Source organism: Muntiacus reevesi, chromosome 4 (genome assembly GCF_963930625.1).
Source record: "Muntiacus reevesi chromosome 4, mMunRee1.1, whole genome shotgun sequence".
In the NCBI taxonomy this organism is placed as follows: Eukaryota; Metazoa; Chordata; class Mammalia; order Artiodactyla; family Cervidae; genus Muntiacus; species Muntiacus reevesi.
The window spans coordinates 69488018-69512420 of record NC_089252.1 but is presented as its reverse complement, the minus strand read 5'-3'; the positions used below and the strand labels follow the sequence as shown (position 1 = coordinate 69512420).

Here is a 24403-nt window from a genome sequence, read left to right as displayed (position 1 = left end):
AGTTATGATGTTGGTGAAGATGGCAGGGTGACAGAGAAATAAAACAGCTTCACTTTATGCTATAAAATAAGGTCCTTCCAGAGCTCCTGTTATTAAGCGTACTGAAACCAGACCAATTGCTCTCTTAACACAGTTCTCTGGGAGAGAGGCTTTACATTTTCTTGACGCGAACACTAAGTTTTACAATCAGATTTGAAAAATTGAAACGAAGGGTAAAGAATTCCTAATCAGTGGCCATTGTTTATAAATAGCCTTTCTTTTGAGTGTATTTGAGAGTTTTAATTGAGAAAGGATGAAATTACATTAGCATTTTTACAATAGACAACACTTGGCAAGCCTGTGTTTGGCAAAAAATGTTTTCATTCACCTCAGAAATACTGGGGAAGTGTATCTTGCAAACAGTCACTAAGTTAAGAGATCAGCTCTATTCATCAAATGAGATGAAAATGAAGTCATGGACACTCGAGAGAGCAAACTCGGGGTCGAGCCGGGTCAGGAGGCCTGGGCGATGCCTGCCCATCAGTGAGTGGAGCCAGGGCGTAATCTGGAAATCATCCTCTGACCTTCTTTTATATGTTCCATTTTTTAAAAAATGTTCACATCACTCTCCTTACTCCATTTTAATAGTGGTTTTACTTACTAGGTTATTTTAAATTCTAGCATAGACACCACATACTAAGAATGTAATTAAGGGTCGTGACCACCTTTCCTCCAGTTATTCTGAGTGCATGGGAACACAGTCAAAGCCTCCCTTACATGTGCTTTGCAGGTCTACTGGATCTCAATAACCTTAGCCCAGAGGGTTTATAAATATGGCAAAGCGTTTGAAGTTTATACAATATGGAAAAATCATCAGACTTGGGAACAAGAAATGTGACTTAAGGCCATGTCACGGTCCTCCCTACCTCCCACAATGCCTCATATGCAGGGAGAAATTTCTTTTAACATTCATTGCCAAAATTTGTTCTCTAGGATTTCCCCCTTTTATTCTTATACCCATTGGCCCTGGAAAAAAAAATTCTGTTGCTGTTTTATTATTACTAGGACGTTACTACTAGCCATATCAAATTCACTGTAGCAAGGATTGTTGTTATATATGTTAAAAAAAAACAAAACAACTTAGTACGACTGTAGAAAATTCATGGTCACAGCCTTCCTTACCATGTCCTATTTCTATAGCAAAGAGCAAGCAACGTGAACACACTTTCAGGTCTGTGTAATGGTGCTTATTTCTGGCTAAAGAGTCAAAGCACAGGTTGAAAATGAGAGAAATGTCTTTTAAAAAAAAATCTGATTTATACTTGGATCTTAGGGTGAAACCCCGTTGGTCTCAGGGGTACTAATGCAGGGTACACATGGCTATGATGGAAATAGAAGGCGGGAGGAAGGGGAGGAGAGAGGGCAGGAGAGGTCGGGTGGCCTCACGTCTAAAGAGGATGCACTTGCTTATTGAATCCTTCCAGCCTTTCCCGAGTCATCTTCAGAATGACTCTGGTTCACAGCGTCTATTCAAAAATAAATCGAGATGGCCTATGAAAGATTCATTTATTACATCAGCTCTATAAACCAAAATTGGGGTGAAGGGAAAAATCAGTTTGATGATAATAGAGCTGCTAAGACATACAGAAAACAGAATGTCTTGGTAGGAAGAGGACGTAGCTATCAGATAATATTCAAGGAGAGAAAAAGAGTGAGGAGGTTGGGCGGCCTCCTCCCAATAAAGGTGCAGGCCCGGGTTGGGGGTGGGGGGATGCAACTCATCTTCGCTGAGCCCACGGGTGTGGGGACTCTGCCGTGGTGTTCCCTCCCCAAGCCGCTTCTGCCTGATTTGTGAACTTTAACACCCAGTCATGCATAGCGATGGGCTACCAGCCCTGCCCGAGGATTCCCACAGTCAACACACTTAAGGCAAATAAAGATTTATGTGGGGAGCGAATCACGCCACACAATTTCTAAATGAAAAGTTAAGGAAAGTCCAATTTATATTCATGAACCCCATTCATTTCTCAGTTCGCTCTCCAGGCAAGAAATTCACACCTGGAATGGTTTAATCGGAGGGCCCCACTGCTTTAAGTGATGCTACAGAAGGTAGGCGGCAGAATGGTCCTTGAGACAGGAGGCTGTGTGGAATGTGAATTTGAGCTCCGGTCTAGGAATAGACAAACAGAAATGTGATAGCAGTGACCTCAGTGTGAACTAACAGGGTCTGCCTGGGACACCACTCGCCTGAAGGCGAAGATGGTGGAGCTGGCTGGTGGCAGCCTGCTTATCTCGTCTACTCAAATGAGAAGCCTGTTCCCGTTTGTCAGTTCTTAGCCGTGAAATGATCTGTTTTTCATATTTATTGAGGATTAGTCAGATAGAATGCATCGTACAAAACAGAAACAGCAACAGTAGCTGCCCTGGAGGCTTGCTAGGGCGATCGTAAAGACATTAGCTATTTGTATTATTCCTTTTTCAGTTGAAGTTAATTCAATTTTCGTGTCACATGCGTCATTTATTTTCTGAAGGTAAAAAGGTCAGGAATGGACAAATGCCTCCTGACCGGTAAAAGAACACCCCTCTGCTAAGAATGAGGAGGTATAACATGTAAAATGTCTGGATCTTACAGATCTGAAATTTAACATTGTTTTGACTAAAATATGGCAGTGATTGAATACTCTTTGTAGTCTGAGGGTAATTCATTAATATTCTGTCAAGGAAGCATTTCGCTTGATGTAGCATATTTATGAAAAATCAGAATGTAAATTGGAATTACAATTTAGGAATTAAAAATTGTATGATTGATACGGATGTTATTTTAACTCTTATTTGTAAATACATTGTTATGGAGCCAACATTTTGGAAATGAACGAATGACAAAGTCATGACCTGTGTTTTTAGGTGTTTGATTCCCTGGCTGTTGTTGGTTATGAAGGTTGAAGGTGAGTAGGGTGTATCTTAACTACAAATATTGGGCAGATATTGGGTTGGCCAGAGTTCGTTCGAGTTTTTCTGTACCGTCTTACAGAATGAACTTTTTGGCCAACTTAGCATCTACAGAGCAAAGTAAGAAGCTATGCAATTCTCAACACCTCCCCAAGTCACCTAAGCAGTGAAATTTTCCTATTGGGTTTCTTAAGTATTCTTAATATGGTACAATGTCTTTTCAAATGATTAAAGTTAATAATCTGCTTAATAGAAAATATGACTTCTCTTGGGTGAACCAACATACACAGGCTTCTAAGGAACCAGGGTAGCTGGTTCTGAATTCAAATTCTGTTCTCTGTACATGGTTTTGAGATGGAATTACAGTAGTTCAGCTGTGACATAGCTAATGAAGAATATGAAAAAGAAAAATGCTTATCCAGGACTGGCTTGTCCCTGTGCTAAATTTTTATAGTTCATGCATTCCACATACTACTTTCTATTAACAATATCTGCCTGGTTCTGTTTGTTGGTTTCCTATCAATTCTTTTACTTTTTCTTCTTCCTTACAGATTCTCCATCATAACTGGCTAATTAGCTATACTGGTTTGATCACTTACTCTGATCCAGGCAGTAAATTAAACACTTACACTTTATTGTCACAACAATCCTGGGAGGTAGTCAGTGCTATTAAACTCCTTTTACAAAAGACACAACTATGACCCAGACATTTGTCAGGGTCAAGAGTGCCAATAGGAGGGAAAGCTAGAATTTAGGTTGAGGTTTTCTGGCTTGGGCATCCCTGTTTTTCCTCCCTAAACTGTAGTACTATCTATTACACATTCTTCCAACTCTCATATATTAACATAATTTCCTTAGCATGGCAGCTACTCAATGGCCATTCATTGTATTCATTGTTTTCTCAATAGTTAAAACCATTTAGAGGATGAGAGTTATGATCCACAGTCTGTTGAACACTGTCTTGCTGGTATCAAAGAAAGAAAAATCAAAGGTAAAGCATAATTGCCCCGACAAAATCACCTCAGACCACTCAATAATGATTTAAAGGTTGGTCACTCAGATAACAGGATACCAGACAGGTGGTCAGGTTGGAGCTGGGTGGGGGTGAGTCAAATGCATTCTAGTCCCTTCATTTACTTTATTAGTTCCTAATCAGTGGAAACTATAGTTTTCAATTACTAGGTCCATTTCAAAAATGCCTATCCTCACAATCTTCAAAGATTCTGTACATTTTCTCTGGATTGTTTTCTCAAAATATAAGATAAAAATAACTTGGGACTTCCTGGTGGTCCAGTGGCTAAGACTACCCACTCCCAGTGCAGGGGGCTAGGATTCAACCCCTGGTCAGGGAATCAGATCCCACATGCCACAACTAAGACCCGGCACAGCCAAATAAATATTTTAGGGAAAAAAAAAAAAAGAACGCATTAAAAAAAAACCTTATTTGCTCATTAAATATAATACTGGTTCTGTTGTTTGACTATACCAGGCAGCTAGCTGTGGCTCAGAAAGTCATGTGACCTTTGGAAATAAAAAGTATAGTATTTGAAAGCTGGTAAGAGAAGATACACAGAAGCTCTAGGATGTCTAGGATGTCAGATGAAAAGTGTTAGTCGCTCAGTCCTGTCCAACTCTTTGTGACCCCATACTCCACCAGGCTCCTCTGTCCATGGAATTCTCCAGGCAAGGATACTGGAGTGGGTAGCCTTTCCCTTCTCTAGGAGATCTTCCCAGCCCAGAGATTGAACCTGGGTCTCCTGTTTTACAGCCACTCAGAGGTGGCTGTACTTGGGGACTTTAGAGGCTGCTCTCATGACTGTTCTAATTCTATGAACACTATGGATTTGTTCCCAAGTTTTCTTTCATTAGAAGGGCACTTTTTAAGACAGGGGGCCCTTCTGGCTTCATCTGTCTAAACTACCTTGATGTTCAAGGTGGCTAGCCATGAGTAGGGAGAACAGATGCATCCTATGGGATCATGATATCTCTATGGCTTCCTGAAAGAGGACCACCTCCTCATGCTTCAGAGGAGTAGGTCTGGGGTACTGGAGGCCTGGTGCCCCCCTCAGGTAGAGCGGAAGGTGCCCCTGACAGTCCCACTGGTCCTTGGCCTCCCTCGGGGTCCAGGGACACACGGTCCTCTTGATTTCCCTGGCCTTTGCAGACACTGTCTTGCTTCTCCTCCCAGGTGATGACTCCCTGATGTGACTGCGTAGGTTAAGTGGGGTCACCTTTGAAAAGCAAGGCGTGTATCTTTTGAAGCGTTTTGCCTTTATGTCAACTTGCCAATTTATGTGCCCTAAAACCCCATGTAGAACTTTTAAAAGAAGAAAACCAGTATAGACTAGATCCGAAGACATTTTCTTTTTTCAAACATGTCCAAAGATTAAGAATAACAGGATAAAAATATCTTCCCTGGACATCATAAGAAGATACTGTTCTTATACATGAAGTAAAATACCATGAAACTGGCCAAAAAATGAAAAAAGAAGGGTATAAAAAAACTGCCTTTTTTTTTGGCTGTTGAAGTTCATTTTGACTTCTTTCATCCTTGTGTAAGTGTCTGCCTTTATCTGATTTACCGGCCATCTCGGTCTCTGTCCTCTTTCTCTTCCTCGCTATTTATTATTCAGGGGTTTTCATTCCTTAGGAACAAGATGCAGAATGAGTGCGGGAGGCCACACCCATCCCAGGGAAGCCCAGTCCATCCTAATGAATTTGGGGAATGCTGTCACCAGCCGTAAGTGGAACTACGCTTCCTGAAGCAGTGGTTTTCCTTCCTACTTTCTCTTTTGCTCATTAGCTTGCTTGCTGCACAGAGTGTAATTCTTAAAAGCCTCTTTAGTGTCCCCCGAGAATGCCCACACATGGGTCATTTTCCCGTGGCCGTCCGTACACATCAGATGAACCATCCTATTACTGCAAGCCCGGGGCCTCTTCATTGTAATTAGACCATCCGGATCCACGCTATCGCAACTACAAAGCTAGTTTTCTTTCTCTCTTTTTTTTCCAAATCAGGGCAAACATGAGAGACATTGTTAAGTGACTACAGGAACAGCTCATGCACAGAATTTCAATGAATGCCTCTAAGGGAAGCTGGCATTGAATTCCATTTTAAATGGACGAGGCTGTCATATTATTGAAGTAATTCTCTGAACTTTCCTGGCCCAGACTGCTGTGCTGACAGCCAGAGAGCCTCCACAACCCAGAGGGAGAAAACCTGCAGGAGATTCACAAACGTTTTACTTTCTTAATGAGGCTGCGTGGCTTAGAAAACGTGGCATTCTTGCATTTCTGCACGTCTACCAGTGTTAATTATGGACATGCTAACACCAGGCTGAGTGACAGCAAATTGGTGCTGAGGCAGCTTAGAGGAGTTCTCTCCACAAACTAAACTCAGGGTAGAGCGAAGACAGAGGTGGGTTTAATCATGGTCCATGGGAGCATTCCCTCTGGGGGGTGTTCCCATTGACAAATTGCTTTCGATCAGTTGGCTAGAACAGGATGATCATGAGGTCAGAAGTCATGGGGTCAACCCCACGGTGATTCTATTACCATCACTCTCACATGGTTACAGGTTGTAAGCTAGCCCTGGCCCACTATTCTGAAAATAAGTTCTATGGTCATAGATTCAATTTGTAGAACCCTACATCAAAACAGAGAGAAAAAAACCCCACCTGCTTTATAGTTAATCAAAAGTAACCTGTTTATAGAAGAAAGCATTATATATTATTTTTCCCAATAGTCAAAGATAACTACCTTCCTCAGTTGCAGACTGGCAGGGTTCTTACCTAAACTTTATTCTAGTGGTAGATTCCAGCATCTGGGATCTCAGTTCCTCGGCCAGGGATCGAACCGATGCCTCCTGCAGTGGGAGTGCAGAGTCTTAGCCACTGGACTGCCAGGGAAGTCCCTCTAGTGGTAGATTTAGCAGTAATACTGTTCCAGTGGTAGAGTCTGCTGGGAGGCAACAGCAGTAATCTAGGCCAGAGGCAATAAAGACAGATACTAAGGCAGAGATGGAGGATGAGAGAAGGCACACACCAGGGCCGGATACTGGCAGCCAGGAGTTTTAGTGATGCTGCATGTTGGATGGACACTAGCTTGGACTGACTGTACCATAATCGTAGATGTCAGCTGTCCACTGGAACCCAGACTCTGATAAACAAAAAGCCCTGATTTGTAGTGCTCACTGATTTGCCTGAGGTGACTATCCCCACCAATTTCAGGCTACAAAGCGCTTTAACAATCAGCTAGCAAAACTCCTGATGTTTTGAATGTTGCTCATGTAGAGAACTCTGGCACCCCACTGACCTGAATTCAGTGTCAATCTGATTTTCAGTTTACTTAGGTTTTGCCTCTTTTATCCTTCGTTTGAACCTGCTGACTATACTTTGCTCTTTTTTGTATCAATGACTCTAAGAGCTATTCATAGGATTTTTATGGACATGGAGAAGACAGGCGCAGAGACACTGGACATACACTGGATATACACTGGAGTGTATGCTGGACGTACACTGGATGTACACTGGTGTATACTGGACATACACTGGAGTGTATACTGGACTGTGTACTAGATATACACTGCTGTATATTGGACTGGGCCGGACACTGGACTGGACACTGGATGTGTCTCTATGTGCATTTGACTATGCCAGCTGTCCAGAGGTGTCCAGCTGTGCATCTGACCATATACCAGAGTGTCAGATGTGTGCCAGATGTGTCCATATACACTGGACTGGACTATACACTGGACTGTAGAGGATACTGGACACTGGACTGTAAATTGAACTGTACCATATACTGGACACTGGCCTGTACCTTATGGTGTGCAATAGACTGTACGCTGGACCGCACAGTATACATTGGACAGGGCCGTATACTGTACGCTGGACCAGACTGCACAGTACACTGGATGTACAGTGTGTGTCCACTGGCATCTACACTGGCTCTGAAGAAACTGAAAGAAGTGCCAGCATGATGTTTTCTGGTACATCGTGGATACATATCCTCTGAACCTATATATGCAGAAGGCCAACCTCTAATGATTTGGGATTTAGTTCCTCCTGACTTTTCCTTGAACTCTAGGTTAGACAACATCAGTCCGTTTTCAATTTCGAGATGCCAAAAATGTTTAAAGGTCAACTTGCTTACATTTTATTATAACAAAAGAGTGATTGACTCTAAATTATATAATGGGTAGCTCAAAAACAAAAATCCCACAACTGAACCTGGTATAAATGGTTTTCTACCCATAACTAATGTTTTCTAAGCAAAAAATCTGAGGATAAACATTTGTAAAGAAATTCTCATCATAGGGTTCAGGGAACATTAATTTTGAATCCTCTGTGTTTCTATCAGTTTTCCAACAGATGGCCCCAAAGTGAAGCCGCTGGGCAAGAGATGATGTCACAAGTCCAAGCAACAAGAACGAGATTGTTTCTGTTCATCTACCTAATCAACCCATGATTATCCTTGTTAATAGCAATAAGAACAGTCTTTAATCTCACCATGCGGGGAACTGTTATTTAAAAGTATTGCTCTTATCTAATTGAGACAACAATTAGAAATCTATAGGCTTGTCCATGCAAATACAAATGTGCTTATCTTTTTAGCTGGAGCTGCAGGATATGGTCCACACTTAAACCCCATTCCACAAAAATTAAAGTAAAAAGAAACATGAAGGACAAATGGTCTTCCACCCGAGGCCTGCTAGCGTTTCACCGTGGTCAGATTCTTTGTGCTGTGCTGAGTCGCTCAGTCGTGTCCAACTCCCTGCAACCCCAAAGACTGTAGCCCGCTAGGCTCCTCTGTCCATGGGGATTCTCCAGGCAACAATACTGGAGTTGGTTGCCATGCCCTCCTCCAGGGGATCCTCCCAACTCAGGGATCGAACCCAGGTCTCCTGCATTGCAGGCATATTCTTTATCATCTGAGCCACCAGGGAAGCTTATAAGCACCCAAACAGAGTAGGAGCTCTATTGATAGTCACACCTTTGCAGCCTGTGAATTCACTGTAAGGAGACGATGCCAACAGCCCGGGTCTAAGAGAACCAGGTGCGCCTCACAGGCTGTCTCTGGCAGCACACCAGGTTGCGCTGAGTGTACTAAACCAGGCCCCCCTTGCAGCCCTTCTCAAAGCTTTGACTTCTCACAGTTTGCCACTCAGTCCTGCCTCCTCGTCACATCTCCATCTCCGAGCACCTGCGTCCCTGCCCTGCTTCCCCTGACAATGGCTCTCAACATTCTCCTGTCTCTGGAATCACTTGGTTAGAATGACCAAGTTAAAACACAGATTCCTAGGCTCCAACCTCCAGAGGTTTTGATTCAGCAGGTTTGGGTGGGGCCTTGGGAAGTGCCGCCTTGACAAGTTCCCAGGGGGCTGCTGATGCTGCTGTCTGGGGACCACACTTTGAAGATCACTGCTGGACCTTGGTTTTCAACGAATTCAGTCATTAAGTCGTGTCCAGCTCTTTTATGACTCCATGGACAGTAGTTACCAGGTTCCTCAGTCCATGGGATTTCCCAGGCAATACTACTGGAGTGGGTTGCCATTTCCTTCTCCAGGGCATCTTCCCGAACCAGGGACCAAACCTGGGTCTCCTGCTTGGGCAGGTGGATTCTTTACCGCTGAGCCACCAGAGAAGCCCTTTCAATGAATACTTTTGCCTTGAATTCTTACTGTTTAAGCCTCTTACTTTTCCTTTCATATTGTAGCTGATGGGATCTGATACATCACTCCTTGTGCGGGGGGCGGGGGCAGGGGGGCATCTCTCCTCTCTGACTTCATTTTCCTTACCTGTAAATCTGGGACCATCCTTTTCTCAAGGGGTTTTAGGTAGACCAAGATCCCTCTTGTAAGAAACATCGAGCACCCGGCTGTGACTGAGATGTGACCTCCCTGCCCCCGCTCATCCTCTGGAAAAGGAAGTGTTTCTTATACATCTGGGTCTAGCCTGGTATTCTGCATTCAGTGACTCAAGAACATTTATCAATGATGTTGATGAAAAACCACCCTCACTGTATTCGCCCTAGAGGAATCTTACAATGCCACAGGACAGAAAATAAGCCCACAAACAGAGACCTGGGTAAAAAGAATGAGGAAGCAGGACTTCCCTGGTTGCCCAGTGATTAAGACTTAATGGTTAAGACTTCACCTTCTAATGCAGGGAGTCTGGGCTTGATCCCTGATCAAGGAATTAGGTTCTGCATGTCACACAGTGTGGCGGGCGGGGAGAAGCAGCAATGTACTCAGAACAGAACGCCGCAGCCCTGCCCATGCTTGAGGGATGGCCAAAGAAAAGCAACTGATCACCATCACAGCAGAAAAAAGACAAAGCTGACCAGACGCCGACTGTTTTTTCTTGTCCCTTTTGCCTCTGGAAAAAGCTCCTTTCAGCAGCAAGTCAAGTAGGCACAGCACAGCTTCCACTTTCACCGGATAGTGTTGGGACAGGTGCCGGGAGAGGCCTCAGTAAGGAGGAGATATGGAAAGGAGCTGAAAAGGGGAGTGGGAAGGGCAGAAAAACCCCCAGACACTGTCTGGTATGCACAAACCAGTCTGCTAGCTCTCGGCCAGGCATCTGGGAAAACAAATCAGATTTCTGAAGCCCCGCGTCTTTGGGACATAACTGTGGGCTTGCTTGTATGTCTTGATCGTCACTGGGCTTGGGGAAAAAAAAAGCCAACGAGAAACCCGGCGCTCACCTACTTGCCCTCCTACAGCACATGTCTGGGATTCCTTGCTTTTCTAAATCTCTTCTCAGGGCCTTCCCTGGCGGTCCAGTGGTTAAGACTTCACCTTCCAATGTCGGGGGTACAGGTTCTCTCCCTCCCTAGGGACCTAAGATCCCACATGCCTTGCAGCCAAACCACCAAAACAGAAAACAGACGCAATGTTGTAACAAATTCAATCAGGACTTCAAAAAACGGGGACTCCTCTGGTCCCTGTGGTTAACAATCTGCCCTGAACTGCAGGGGACGCGGAATCGATCCCTTGTCTGGGAACTGAGACCCCCACCTGCCTCTGAGAAACTAAGGCCCTGCATCACAACTACTGAACGCGTGTGCTCTGGGGCCCACGTGACACAACCAGGGTCAGAGCACCACAAAGATCCCGTGCGATGCAGCTAGGCCTGATGCAGCCCAAACGAAAGAAGCTGCAAGAAAATAAAATTTAAAAAAAGACTTTAAAATTGATACACATTAAAAAAATATTCTCTCTTGCCCTGCCCTCTCTCCTCCCCACTGCAAGTCTGAAATCATTCAACTCGAGGGGGGACAATGGATCTGGAGCCCTCCTGGCCCAGCCAGCTCAGGACGATGGAAGCTGGGGGTGCTGAGGGCTAAGAAGGCACAGGATTGCACACAGAATTTCTCATGAGTTGGGGATTAAATCTCACTCTGCTGTCAGTCCCCTTGCTGGCATATATATGCTATAATGCTTCCTCCAAATATGACAGACTGGGCTGCCAGGCGTATATTTGACACACAAATGCTGGCTCTGTGGCTATTACCATGTCATTACTAAGCACTTGGAGAATACACCTTGTGTATGTGACCTGGGGCTCACCAAGCTTGTTTCCAGTAGCTACCAACAGACTTTTCTAAGATAAGCCATAGTACAGCATTATGGAGAAAGAAAAGAAAAATCTGGAGATTCAAGGAACATACCATGATTTGTAAAAGACAGGAATCAAACCATCTCTTTGGAAACTCGCAGCCCGACTGCATCCTGATGTTTAGACGTAGATATGAGTGCTTCAGTGGAACAAACTCAGGGAGACAGTGAGGGACAGGGAGGCCTGGCATGCTGTGGTCTATGGGGTCGCAAAGAGTTGGACACAGCTTGGCGCCTAAACACACACACAGGAGCAGTTTTTATCAACAGGCAGTGTTCTCAGGAAGTAATATGCTGAGTAAGTATAGGCCACGTTCGCAAGAAATCAAACCAGGAGAACGAGCATTCATTCCCCTTTCTTCCTCCAAGCTTATTTGTGATAACCTTTACGGCTTATACATGACTGAGTTAAGCACTCGAGGAGCAGTACCATTATGACTCACTTTACAGAAGATGAAAGTAAAGCACATGGAATCCCTGGATTGTTTAGGGACACACAGCCCACAAGGGCCAGCACTAAGTCAGGGGTCTTCCACTAATCTCTCAACCCCCACCCCCAACTCAGGATCCTGGCAGGCAACAGAATTCCACTGCAGTGATTCACCTGAAGAGATATTAATAAAGAGAGCATCACCAAACTAGTAGGCAAGTTAAGACACCAGGATGGACTTCCCCGGTGGTCCAGTGGCTAAGACTCCATGCTCCCAATGCAGAAGGCCTGGGTTCAATCCCTGGTTAGGGAACTAGAACCCACGTTCTGCAACTAAGACTTGGTGCAGCCAGTAAAAAAGAAGACGGGAGAGGGAGACACCCAGAGCCTAACCACAGAAAGAACTGTTTTCTCCCCTCAGCGTGCAGGTGTCGGGGTGGAGTCAGTGTTCCTAGCAGCCTTTGGGGCCACCTGGGGAGCTATCTGCACAGGGAGGGAGGCGAGGATGAAGAGATTCTGATCTCTCTTCCTTTGCCCTCCTGCTGCTGACGCCTTCCATGGACAAAACCCACCTGGAAGCCACAGGACAAAGGATGCTGAGAGATGCAGTTTGTGGAGTCAGAAGAGAAGGATGGAGAATGGCTATGTGACAAGAGGAGAAGCAAGCAGAATCCTGCCCCCGCCTTCCCTTCAAAAATTACACAGAACACATCCTTATATCAAGCAGTATTCCCCTCACCAGCTTGCCAACCTGATCAAACAAAGATTTTAAAAATGAGAGTCGGATAATGATGTTAGCAGAGTCGTGTCTCTTGGTTTTATAGATCTGTTTTTTTTTTCCCCCTCAGAAATTATCTTTTTTTTTAAAAACACCTGATAATGTGTCAGACTGTGCACTTAGCATGACTGCCTCAGCAATTAAGTAAATGTTAACTGGTGAATTTAGACGTCATTGGCTGTTAGGGCAAAATATTTGACTCTTGGCCCTAGTGCCTGCCTTTCCATTTTGAGGAAATGGCAATGTTTTGTAGGGAATTGATAATAACTTAGGAAGTATTATTAAGTAATATTACTGTTTAAATATCCTGTAGGGCAGAGGGGAAAAAAAGTTAAATTATGATTCAGCTCCAGCAGTACTACTCATTTTGTTGAATTTGACATTTTCCTTTGCCGGCTGCACCACCAGATGGCTGAGATCAAATGGATAACGATGGGCAAAGGATATTTTAGGAGAAAATGAAAGAAAGAAAAAAAGGGTCTAGTTTATTATTTCCACAGTGACCCTAACTGAGCCTTGAATTCCCAAGCACATTTGGGTTAGAAAATGCTCTGCTATAAATTGGTCTCCAGTTTAATACATTTCACCATAATTATCTCAAATATTTAAAGGAATTATTAGCAAGATGAAATGGTATGAAAGAATACTTCAATAAGACTTCAAATTAGCCTTCTGGTGTTAAATCTGAGTTTGTGTTTCCTAATAGAAAAATCACAGGCTCTGTAATCAGACAGACAAGAGGCTGATTGCCGCATCTTCTACACACTGGCTCTATTATTCTTGAGCTATGTCTTGCTTGCCTATTAACTGGGTGCTACTAATTCCAGTAGTCATATATAGATATGAGAATTGGACCACAAAGAAGACTGAGCAATGAAGAACTGATGCTTTTGGATTGTGGTGTTGGAGAAGACTTGAGAATCCCTTGGACAGCATGGAGATCAAACCAGTCAATCCTAAAGGAAATCAACCTTGCATATTCATTGGAAGGACTGATGCTGAAGCTGAAGCTCCAATACTTTGGTCAATTGATGTGAAGAGCCAAGTCACTGGAAAAGATCCCTATGCTGGGAAAGCTAGAAGGCAGGAGGAGAAGGGGAGAACAGAAGATGAGGTGGGTGGATGGCATCACCAACTTGATGAATACGAGTTTGAGCAAACTCCAAGAGATAGTGAAAGACAGGAAATCCTGGTGTGTGGCAGTACCTGGGGTCACAAAGTGTTGGAAATAACTTAGCCACTGAAAAACAACAACTAATCTCCAATTCCCAGGCTTTTATGAAGACCAAGTAGATATAAGTCAAACGTCCTCACACATAGCAGTGTCTATGATAGTCGGCATCTGTCTCCACCAAATAATGCTGTGTAACCAGAAAGTGTTTCCACTCCCCCACTATTGCACCTTTCATGAAGAACCAACTGGGTTTTGATACCACTAGGGAGGACTCCACATGCCAAAACAATTCCTGGAACTGCCTCATCTAGCTGACAGTGTTCAGGTTTCCGTACCCCAAATTGCCTCCGAGCCAAGACACAGTCCTTAAGTGCAGTCCACCTGGGCGTGACCACGGGTGCTGCAGTGACTGTGCCTTTCTGACCTGGGTTTATGTGGAAAGTGTGACGGAAGGCAACAGGAGCAGCTCTGGATGTGCAGGCAGGCAGAGTGCTCAGGACACAGCGCACAGCGAGTGGGCGAGGTGAGCTCATCACAGCCAGGAGCCCGGGCCCAGCCGGGCGTCATCTGCAAAGGCCGGGGGTTCCGGACTCCGACGCTGGCGGAGCACCGATTTCTAGGCTGTAACTTGAAGACAGCCAGGGGGCCTGTGTCCTTTGTCTAGAAGCTGTGCTCCACGTTTAGTAGCAACGACAGAGAAACCTGAGACTTTCCTTTGTTCCCATGTAAGAAACAGATCCGGTTTCCCTCCGTCTTATGTCCTGATCTAAAGCTGTCTCAGAGCAGAAGATAACAGGGGGAATCCTGGGTTCAGGGAGGTGCCTTTCCATCTTTTTCCAGGGGATTCTCATCACATCAAAGATGAGACATTAATGCCAAATGGCAGCTCCCGCCTCTGCTCCCCCTGGGCACCTGTCTCGCTCAGGGTCCATGTCTTAACTCAGACTATGATCGTTGTTCACAGCGCCTAGAACCTCTGAGATCCCTGCAGAAAGACAGAGAACCTTCCCCTTTAGGAGTATTGCTAAACTAAGCATTGTGTACTGTTAGGCGAGATGATGAAGCAAGTGATTTTTAGGAAGAAAGGTATATTTTGAGTGAATACATTATTTTTTATTTACTTATTAAATGTATTTACTTGTGTGGGGTCTTAGTTGTGTAACTCGGGATCTCCTGGTGTTAACGCATGGGCTTCATTTTTCTGCTGCATGTGGGAATCGTAGTTCCCCAACCGGGGGTTGAACCCATATCTCCTGCATTGCAGGGCAGATTCTTAACCACTGGATCATCGGGGAAGTCCCTATATTATTATTTTAAGAGATAGTTTATTTTTTCACCGACGCCTCTGGCATGCAGGGTCTTAGTTCCCCAACCAGGGATCAAACCCATGCCCCCTGTGGTGCTGAACATGTTATTGATTATACTACAGTATTCTTTCAAGTGCAATATTTAACAATGTTCATAATTTATCTGGACCAATTTTGCTTTTTCCTGTTTAACAAATGACACAGTGATGTTTCATTTGCTTTCTGTTTAATTATGTGAGAAAAAAAATAATGATTTGTGAATAAATATCTTTCAAAATGTTGAGCTTGGGAAACATGAGACTAAAATAGGCATTGTGTTAAAGATAGATTTTTTAAAATGCTTTTTGACTTAACGTTTAGAAATGCTATACCTTATACATTATAAATCAACTGACTGGTTTTGATAATTTTTGTGTTTTGTTTCTAATTGATGAGTTAAGACAAAAAGGATTCCTGCTGCTCACTGAGCCCTTATCCACAAAAAAACACATTGTAGATTATAGATAGGCTTTCTTTTGAAATAAACAACCCCATTGGATATAAACATCATTATTTCCCTCTCTTAAACTTTGGAATGTATTTACTTCTAATCTTTATTTTTATCTATTACATATTGTCCAGAGGGGTACAAAATTAAGATTAAAATCTAACTCCCTCATTTCTAAAACTTTTTTTTCCAAAATAACTGAGCCAATATTGCATTTATGTATAAGGTGACATATGTAGTAAACATATGTTTACTAATGCCAGTTACTCTAGTGTAATTATTAATAACCTTCCTTTTCACTCTCGAACAAGCATGGGTTCAGATGAGAAATTTTGCAGTTACTATATATAGGTATATGTATCAGATGACATTTACACACAGATATATATACACATACATGTGTGTCTGCAACTGTATGTATAGCAAATGTACACATAAGTATACATTTTTAGGAATTGAGGGAAAATTTTTATTGGTGTGAATTCAGAGAAATGTCACTCTTTTTGAGCTCCTCATATCTTGGATTGCAACATTGGCTATTTCCTCTCTTCCTGTTCCAGTTATGCATATAAGCTAAACAATGGATAAATTCAGATTGAAACTATTTACATCAATTTGGCAGATAACTGGGTTCAAAAAGTGCCAAGAAGAATGAGTGACTGAGTCATGGCAGCCTCTCATCTAATCTCTCTTAAGAGCCTCCCACTCAGAGTGCATCTGCTGAATTCCTTTCTTGGTGGAGAGGGTGAGGATGGGGGAATGCTTGTGATGATTTGATGCATTAATCTTTTTCAAATGGACATATTTGCTGTTTTTAACAGCAGGAACTGCCAGAAGCCCTGATGTCCAGTTTGGGAACTGCTGCTTCATTTCCTCACTAACCTTTGAAAGGGAGGCAGCAAAACAATAGGCAGCCCCTGGAAGCGTTATTGATCAAGGACACTGACATTTAAGAGTTGCTAAGGATCGTGAATCACACTGAGAATTTAATGAAATGCCTCTCAATTGTTTTTTTTTTTTTTTTCCCCTGGTCAGTTTTACCCTGGCACATAAAGAAAAAAATACTTTGTGTAAAATTTTGCTGATTTCAGGAGCTCCAAAAGCCCAGTCCAGAATTTAAAACTCCTGATCTAGGAACTTCCCTGGCAGTCCATGGTGAAGACACTGTGCTTCCACTGCAGGGGGCGTAGGTTTGACCCCTGGACTGGGAACTAAGACGCCACCCGCATGCCTCAGAGCATGGCAATAAAAAGACTAACTCCAGATCTAGTGGCCAAAGATGAACAGCCCTCATTCTTTACCATTCAGATATGACAAGATTCAAATCAGTCAGTTCCCATCACATTCTTCCAGCAATATCCTAAATATTAAAAAAGAGCGGAAGAGAGGGAGAGAGGGCTTGAGGAATTCACAAGGAAGAAATCTGCATTGATAAAGAACAATTTACTGTCACTCAGACAGGTTCAGGCATCTCTGACTGATCAGAGAAAGACTACGACAGAAGGAGAATGCTCCTCCCTCCTGCTTTGTTGGTGGGCATGTGAACTGGTGCAGTCACCATGGAAAACAGCATGGAGGTTCCTCAGAAACCTCAAAGCAGAGTTGCCATATGAGCCAGCTTGCCACTTGCGTATACCCAGACGAAACTATAATTCGAAAAGACACATGTACCCCCATATTCACAGCAGCGCTGTCCCAACAGCCAAGACATGGAAACCTAAATGTCCATCGACAGATGAGTGGATAAAGAAGATGTGGTACGTATATACAATAGAATATTACTCAGCCTTAGAAAGAATGAAATAAAGCCATTTGTGGCCACATGGATGGTCCTACACCTACAGAATACCATACTAAGCAAAGTCAGTCAGAAAGACAATTACCATATGACGTCACATATATGTGGAATCTAAAATATGATGCAAATGAACGTATCTAGGAAACAGACTCACAGACATAGAGAACAGACTCGTGGTTGCCAAGGGGAAGAGGAGGTGGGGAAGGGATGGACTGGGAGTTTGCAATTAGAAGATGCAAGCTAGTATATAGAATGGATAAACAATAAGGTCCTACTGTGTCGTACAGGGAACTATAATATTTTCAATATCCTGGATAAACCCCAGTGGAAAAGAATATGAGAAAGAATACATGCATAACTGAATCACTCTGCGGTACAGCAAAAATTAACACTGAAAATCAACAATACTTCAATAAAATTTCAAAAAAAATAAAATGTTTCTCATTTAGTAACATTCCCAACCATTTTTTTTTTAAGTTGCTTGCCCTGAGGGAAATCCTTTCTAACCTTTTATAATATTGGTAAGTTCATTTTGGGTGGGACATTCTCCATCTTACCTCAGCCACATTAAAGTAAAAACACCCTGCTGAGCTGATAGGCTTCTGGAGACCAAAGGCTCTGTCTCCCAGCAGAGGCTGGACACAGACACTGTCCTCCAAAAGTGTTAAACTGAAATGGAATGGGCAGACCCTCCCCGAAACACATCTGCTCAGCTAACAGTGTGCCTTCCCGATGCTGCCAGGGAACAGAGGCCTACAAATGCCCATATTTAAATAGCTGGAGCCAAAGCTGCAGCCGACCATGATAATTAGTTTCATTATTAACTGACTAAAAAACACATAGAGCTGTTTCTTTGGAGAATAAATTTTTAATTAAGCAAAGTTGGTGTTTCAGCAGGTGAGGGACCCTGGAAAGCTTGTATGATGAAATTTCATGACTGATAACTCCTAAGCGGCCTGGCATTATTAACAAGATCATGATGAAGGACATAGCCGAGCAGTTTAAAAATAGATGATTACAAGTGCTTTCCCTAGGTGTGGAAGAACCACTATTTGATATCTAATACCTGGGCCTACACACCTAATGATGTCTCAGCGGATACAAACACCTCATCCTAAGACCACTAAAAACGTTTCTTTGGGAGAAAGCAAAGATGATTACTGTTCTGTTTTGTAGGCACAACTGTCAAATCACAAGAGACTGTATATATTACAGTAAAGACCCAGGGTTGGGATTCAGACCCCTTGCATCTCCTAGGGCAGTTACTTCTGCTTACCAAGCCTCTATTTCCATCATCTGCAAAGTGGAGGAGGTGATTCAATTGACAACATCAATCTTACAGGATTGAGGAGAGGATTAAGTGATAATATACCCCTAAGCACACTGTCTGGCATATAGAGAAAAAATACTCAAGTTGCTTTAGTTTATAACTCAAAAAATGATTTGAAGTTGGAAATTCACTTGCCGCCAAGAGTGTACCTCCCCAGGGTTCACCCCAAAAAGCATCACGCACTAATAACATGATTTATCCTGGAGATGATATACCTTCTACTCATTTTTCAAGACACAGCTTGAAGTTCCATGAATAAAAAGAAACTCAATGCTTAGGCTGAAGATATGCCTCAGAAAGCCATCTTTCAAAATACAAAATCCTTTTTATCTCACTTCCATAAAAAGTAAAATATCTGTGAGGAACAGCTGGCTAGAGGCAAAAATAATTGTAATCTAATGCGAGGCTCTGTTACAGAAGCGCCCTTCTACAGCAGAGCAGCTGAGCCAGGCTCCGGCCGACACCCTGTGCTGCGGGGCTGAAATCAATGCATTAACCCAACCGAAGCCTGGGTAGCTGTTCTCAAACATCTGACGCCCTTTAATTTATCTGCAACTAAGAAATCTCTGATCACCACACAGATGATTGCCCAAAATAAAGTGGAATAAAAAGAGAAGAGGATTATGTATTGTAGGGGTAAATCCACTGGACTGGAAAGAAAACAGCTTGGCTCTGAGAAAGGCAAGATCGAAATGGGATGGAGAGTCAGACTGTGAGGACCACCCAAGAAGCCATGGCCTCACATCTGGATGCAGGAAATGCCCTTATCTCTGAAACAAGGTTGGCTGTGCTGATCACTGACCCGTTGTACAGAAACCTGAACTTCAGCTCATGACTTTTACTCCATTATATGGCTCTGAGCAAGTGATGTAACCACCCTTGGCCTTGGGCTCGTCACCCTGAGTATGACTGACAAGCTAGATGGTGGTGGTGGTGGCTTGGTCGCTGAGTCGTGTCCGAGTCTTTGGCAACCCCATGGACTGTAGCCCTCTAGGCTCCTCAGTCCATGGGATTTCCCAGGCAAGAATACTGGAGTGGGTTGCCATTTCCTCCTCCAGGGGATCTTCCTGATTAAGGGACTGAACCTGGGTCTCCTGCGTTGCAGACAGATTCTTCACCAACTAAGCCACCAGCGAAGCCTGACAGGCTAGGGTCCAGATGTTAAACTGGATCGAAGATCTCTTCTAACATTCAAATATTTAAACAGGATTGCTTTATGGAGGACAACTAAGTATTCTGTCACAAACTTTTGAAACTCTGGAAGATGTTTTCTATTTATTTATTTTTCACTTAAAAAAATTTTATTGAGGTAGGTATGGTATAAATGGCAACAAACTGCATATATTTATAGTTTATGGAGATGAAATTTGACATTTATAAAATATTTTAGACTTCATAAGAATTTTATTAACATGAGGCTGAAAATCATCACCACAATCATGAACATATCCATCACTACCAAAAGCTCCTGTTTTTAAACAAAATTTGACTGGAGTATAGTTGCTTTGATGTTTCCTATTTAAATATGCTTTCCTTTTATCCCGCTTCCAAGAATAGCTGATAAGGATACTGGATCCTTCAACACATGCTCCCCAATGCTTCAAACTCAACTTGCCAAATTCATCAAAGGTTACCTCTCTCACTGGCTGCAGTAACCAGCTGCAACCAAAATTAGAACTTTGTGATGGCTTCAGAGAGCAGCTACATTTGCTACTTCAAAAGACAGTATCAAATCTGAACTAAATCTGATACTAGATTTGTCACCCCCCCCCTTTTTTTTGGCCAAATGTAAATTGGGTTTTCACGGACTCTGTTGAGGTTAGTTCAGTCAGTTTATACCAACATTTTGGGGGGAGAAAAATAAACATGAAAAAAACCCTCTTGATTTGAAAACAGTTCAAAAGGCCTTTAAAAAATTATTTTGCTAATGTGTGTGACTCTGTGCTTATTTTGAGTCACTTTTCTTTCTTTTGATTAAAGTCCTCTTAAGAGATTGTTTCTATGTTATTACTTACCTTTGTTACATGGGTCCCACTGTGCTGACCCCATACCCTCTATGTAGTTACAATTCCTGCACATAGTGGAAGCTTAATAAATCTATTGTTACTGTTGAATGGAACTTGATAGATAAAACAGCATTACGGATGTCTTATTTCTAAAGAGCCAACCTAGAGGCCAACAAGAAAAACAGGTAATGAACACCAACATGCACATGGGCAAGGAGACTGAACTAGAAGTCCCCCTGGGAAGGGCTGTGGTCCTCAGTCCGTCTGACCTATCTGCCTAAGTGTGCCTCTAGCTCCGAGGAACAGGCCGTTTCCAACCCAAGTTCTCTCCCAGTGGAATCTCAGGTCACATATAGGTGGATGCTGTCTGTGGCTCTGGGCTGAGCACGTAACTCATCACACCCATTTCTCAGGTGACAAACGAGAGCTGGGCGATTCCTCCAGCTCCGACAATCCAGGACTTTCATGTTCTGCCAACACTGACTGACCTTCTCCTTTGAAAATCCTGTGTCTTTACTGACGATTACTTAATTGTTTGCCACTCCAAATAACCATTCGCTGACCGAAACGATCCACTACAGCAATGAATAACCTCCGCATTGTAAATCACGTGAATGACACAGACTGACTATTAGGGTATAAAGCATCATGGGAGGACAGTCAGCAGGCTGCTGTGGGTGATTTTAACATTTTGTTTAGTTTTTCTGCAGGCTATCTCCCGGGCTCAAAAATGATGCTCAGCAATTACGGCATCGAGAGAAGTTGGGCAGAGTCACTTCCTACCTGTGAAAACACATAATCAAATATGTTCACCCTTCTCAAGGCCACGCCGTTCTTCAAGCGTCTTCTTAAACCGTGGCAGGAAGTGCTTCACCACAGACAGTAAGTGCTGTTTGTGGTCAGAACAACCACAAGCTCTTTCCTAGTGCTGTCGCAAAGCATGCAGATGAAGGCTCCCATTCCAGCTGGAGACGCAGCCGAGACTCAGAATGGTGGACCGGTTTACTCACCTTACTAACGTCCATCCTTAAAGACACTATGGTTGGTAACACCTAGCCACTTTTCTACACCGAGAGGGTGAAAAGAAACAAGTAAAAGGAGTGCTTGGAGACATCCGAAAGACTAAATAAGAAAATTTAGAAGCCCAACTTGGGGACTCGCTGGGAAGAACATCTTATAAAGCAGGTTTGGAGGGCTTCCCTGGTGGTTCAGTGGTTAAGAATCCGCCTGCCAATGCAGGGAACATGGGATCGATCCCTGGTCCAGGAAGATCCCACATGCCATGGGGCAACTAAGCCCATGCGCCTAACTACTGAGGCCACGTGCCCTAGAGCCTATGCTCAGCAACAAGAGCCTATGCTCACCACAGTCGGAAGCCCACGCATCGCAGCTAGGGAAAGCCCATGCACAACAAGGAAGACCAAGCACAGCCCCAAATTATATAAATAATAATGATAAAAACAAATCTGTTTTAATCCCAGAGACAACAAAAAAGAAATACATTTCCAATGAGTATTTTGCAGTCAACAGATGCTACGGTTGAGCAGCTTTCTAGGACTTCCCTGATGGCTCATCGGGTAAAGAATCTGCCTGCAACGCAGAAGACACAAGAGACGTAGGTTCAATCCCTGGGCCAGGAAAATCCCCTGGAGAGGAAATAGCAACTCACTCTAGTATTCTTGTCTGGGAAATCCCATGGACAGAGGAACCTGGTGGACAATTGTCCAAAGGGTCACAAAGAGTCAGACATGACTGAGTGCCTGAGCAGTTGCCTTGCTATCTGAATGATGCAATGGATTCTGCGAACAGCGACAACACAGCAAATTTAGGAAGTGAGTCCCCTGGACTGTGAAAGCTCAGTGGTTTCCATGGCCCCACACTCTAGCGGGGTTGTGGGTTTGTTATTTTTGTGGTTGGGGGAAACTTCTCTGAGTTTTCAAACCAAATTACCACCTGCTTTTCTAAGCAGTGCCTGTACTCCCGTGCTGTCTCCATGTCAACTGCCCTTCCTGCTTCTTGATGAAGTCGCATGGCTCTGGCTACTGGAATGTATATTTTCTAGGCAGGCAGCAAAGAAAGTTGGCCCCAAATTATCATCAAAGGGGTATGGGTGGATGGATAGAGATTGTCTTAGCACAATCAGCCTAAAACTACCAAGGGGAAAAAACTATAATCTGACAAATTATTACTGGTGGCAATGAGGGAGGCCACAGGGCAGAGGAACTCGAGGGTGTCTTACCAACACAGGAGAGAGGAAAATGCAGGTGTCCTAGGGGGTTTAGATAGCAGGAAAGGGAAGCAGAGTTTTAACAGGCTTAAAGCAAAGTGGGCCGTGTCAAGGAGTTAACCCCGTGCCTGGACAGCACAATGCGCCCAGGGTCCTGTCTCCTTTGTCTCAAGCACAGAGTTAGGACAGATGCGGACTGTTGTGTCCGGAAGGATCTGTCTGAACCCCCGCACGTGGGCTGCCCATCGAGGCTGCTTCTCTGTGTCACAGGGACTCAAGCGTCCTGGGCGGGAGTGGCAAGTTTTATTCTTCACTGATGTAACTTCACACTGTCCGTGATCTAAGAGGACAAGATTTCTCAGTGAACAAGCGGGTAGCAGTCACTCAAGGAAGGGGGTTACTGTGACTCTACAGCTTCCTGTCCTTAGGAGACACACTTCCGGTTAATGCTGCCCACACTTCTGTGCCTGGTATTCCAGCCTGATGAATGGCTGTGCAGAGTTTTACTTTCTCAGCCTGAGCTAATTTTCACTCTTCGAAGATGGAGATATATAATATAGAACTCACTGTGTGTGCAAGAGAGAGGTGGAGGAGGAGGAACAGGGACGGAGGGAGAGAGAGACAGACAAAGAATGCTTTACTTCTTCATGGATTCTCAATAATCTTTCCCTTGACTTTCCATCTGGGCTTAACACAGGCTGACACCCCAAAGGAGAATTTCATTTATTCTAGCCCCTTTTCATTTCCATAACATTCCTAATTTAGTAAACTCTGCCTGTGCAGTGAACTCAGGATACTGAAAATTATCATGCCAGTACATAAAGAACACAATGGCAATACGATAATAAATTGTAAGCATCATAATGATAAAATAATTATAGTAATAATACTGTAATATTGTAATAATTTAGAAAAGAATGCAGGTGGCCCTTCAGTGGAAAGATAAGATAAATGAGGCTGAGTCATGCTCAATTAAGCATCTGAAAAAATGTGAAACTCAACATGCACAAATGGAATTTTTTTAGAAAGCAAATTTGTGAATGGGATTTCATACAGAAATGTTGCCAATTAAATTTTTAAACAGTCGGCACTTCCATGGTGGTTCAGTGGTTAAGATATCACCTTCCAATGCAGAGGGTGCAAGTCTGATTCCTGGTTGGGGAGCCAAGATCTCACATGCCTCATGGCCAAAACACCAAAACATAAAAGAGAAGCAGTATTGTACCAAATTCAACGAAGATTTTAAAAATGACCCCCCCCCCAAAAAAAAAATCTTAAAAAATTATTTTACCAACAATCATCCATGATGGCTTGCTAT

General features: G+C 43.4%; 1 protein-coding gene across 15 annotated transcripts in view; it reads right to left on the bottom strand.

Annotated features, from left to right (window-relative positions):
- The window catches only part of ARPP21 (cAMP regulated phosphoprotein 21), a 158016-nt gene that overhangs the window by 2855 nt on the left and 130758 nt on the right, over nt 1-24403 (bottom strand). The gene's annotated exons all lie outside the window — the stretch shown is intronic.